The 2482-nt window shown below is 41.9% G+C and overlaps 1 pseudogene; it reads left to right on the top strand.

Moving 5' to 3' along the window:
- The first annotated feature begins 792 nt into the window (after positions 1 to 792).
- Positions 793 to 1503, top strand: LOC148020757 (prohibitin-1, mitochondrial pseudogene; annotated as a pseudogene).
- Positions 1504 to 2482: the final 979 nt, after the last annotated feature.

Here is a 2482-nt window from a genome sequence, read left to right as displayed (position 1 = left end):
TCTTCGGATTCGTCAACTAGAGAGAAGGACAGAAGATGTGCAGCTAGCAGTTGATCGTTTGAAGGCAGCCCAACTCAGAAACAAGGACAGGTTTGATTTAAGGCATCGCTTGAGGCCTAGAGCCATAAAAGAAGGAGATTGGGTTCTAGTCTATGACAGTAGTCTAGAGAATCAGCATAGTAGCATGAGAAAAATGGTTCAAAGATGGTTTGGACCGTATGTGGTGAAACAGGTTTTTGACAATGGTACCTATGAGTTGGATGAATTAGATGGAGCAGTACTGAGGGTGCCCATTGCTGGAAAACGAGTCAAGATTTTCAAGAGAAGAGAAAATGAAGAATATGCACTTGAAGCGTTGACAGAAGAAGAGCAGGTAGAAGAAAGACAAGCAGAAGAAGTAGAGAATATAGATGATGAAGCTGATGGAGAAACAGGTCTACTAGAAACAGAAGATGGACTCGACCTGTTTGTGGACTTGAATGATCCTGGATAGTTGGCACATCTGGACGATGCGCAGGTTTAGAGGGGGTGGATGTCGTGCTGCTGCGCATTCGAGTCGTATAAACCTCCATTTCTTTTGTTGTGCATTTGTGTTATTTTCTGCGTGTGATTCATTGTGTGTGTGATGCATTTCGATAATCCGCATCCAACGTATATACTCCCTTAGTGCATGTGTATGATTTTGTTTGGGTGTGTGTGTTAGAAAAATATGAAAAACTGATGCCAAAGGACATTATCAAGCAGATAATTTCAATGATGATCTCTAAGAAAAGTGCAGGGAATTATGGAATCAAAGAGAAGGTTTATCCCGAAGGAATCCATTTGATGATTCCTTGGTTCGACAGACCGATTATCTTTGATGTCAGAGCAAGGCCTCATGTTGTTGAGAGTACTTCTAGAAGTAAAGATCTGCAAATGGTTAAAATAGGACTTCGTGTCTTGACAAGACCTGTAGCTGATACATTGCCAATAATCTACAGGACCTTGGGTACTAATTACAATGAAAGAGTTTTACCGTCCATAATTCATGAGACCTTGAAGGCAGTTGTAGCACAGTATAATGCAAGCCAGCTCATAACACAGTGTGAGGCTGTTAGCAGAGAGATAAGAAAAATTCTTACCCAGCGGGCTGCAAATTTCAATATTGCACTTGATGATGTTTCAATTATTAACCTTACTTTTGGTAAAGAGTTTACAGCTGCTATTGAAGCAAAACAGGTGGCTGCTCAGAAAGCTGAGAGAGCTAAATTCAGAGTTGAGAAAGCGGAACAAGATAAAAGAAGGGCCATTGTTCGAGCACAAGGGGAGGCGAAAAGTGCTCAACTTATTGGGGGAAGCTATATTCAACAATCCTGCTTTCATTAGATTGAGGCTAGCAGAGAAATCGCTGGCGCTATATCCAATTCAGAAAACAGAGTCTTGCTAAGTTCTGATGGTTTGATGCTGAATCTCCAAGATATGCAGATCGAGGATTTGGGCCCTAAAGCTCTCGTGAAAAAGTGACTCCTTGGTTCAAATTCCTGTGGGGAAATCTACCGAACTGTACTCGAAATACTTCGAATCAATTCCAAACTGGAGGCTTGGTACGTGATGACTGCGGCCAAAGTCCACGTGGTCGAAATTCTGCAGGTTATGATCATTGTGCTGGAAGGAGTCAAAATCCTGTATGCAGGGATTCTTTACTGTCTGAGAGGACAGAGGAGATGTTCTGGAGCTACTTTCAAAAATATGGCGTGATTGTTGATGCTTTGATGCTTACATGCCAGCAGAGGGTCTATCATCTTGCGACACAGGACTGATTTCGCTTCTTTCCATCATCTTCTATTAAATCCTCATAAACGAATTCTTTTGTGATGGATCGGATGGCATTATTGATCGCTCCAAAAGGACTGAACAATGCGGCGCTCCAAAAAGTTCTCCACAGTCAAAGCAAGGACTTAATCCAGTTTGTTCTGGCTCTCGTCGAGGAGACCATATCAAATCATGCGGCGTAGCAGAGCCTCTCCTTCCGAGATACGTCGTGAGATCTTTTCATCAAGTGTCAGAAGCATACGAGCATTATTCTGGTTACGATTAAGGGCATACTGCACTCTCGCAGAGGTTTCTTAAAGGTCTTGCCATAGTTATGATAGAAGCTCATAGTAACTCTCCATACCGTTCAGACAGCATATACTGTTTAGACTCTGAGATACGTAAATCAGATTCTTACTAAATTGGCATAAAAGATGTCACAAAGCAAATCAGACTAATCAAGAAGACCACCCAGCGAAGATGAAGGCCCAGTGATTTCATATCAACAGCTGAAGAAATGGATCTATAACCGAAAGACATGGACCTTGAAAGAAAAATAGTCAGGCTATTGGAACTTATACAGTTCAAAGTATCACCTCTGGAGTAGCATGTGAAGAACTCCAGCCGAAGAAGTGTAGGAGAAATATAATGAATGATCAGCAGATGGCTGTAATGGAGACTGCATTCCAGA

The sequence above is a fragment of the Lygodium microphyllum genome, chromosome 18 (assembly GCF_053477565.2).
Source record: "Lygodium microphyllum isolate KBCC chromosome 18, Lygodium_microphyllum_v1.1.10, whole genome shotgun sequence".
In the NCBI taxonomy this organism is placed as follows: domain Eukaryota; kingdom Viridiplantae; phylum Streptophyta; class Polypodiopsida; order Schizaeales; family Lygodiaceae; genus Lygodium; species Lygodium microphyllum.
This window is presented reverse-complemented; position numbering and strand designations above follow the sequence as displayed.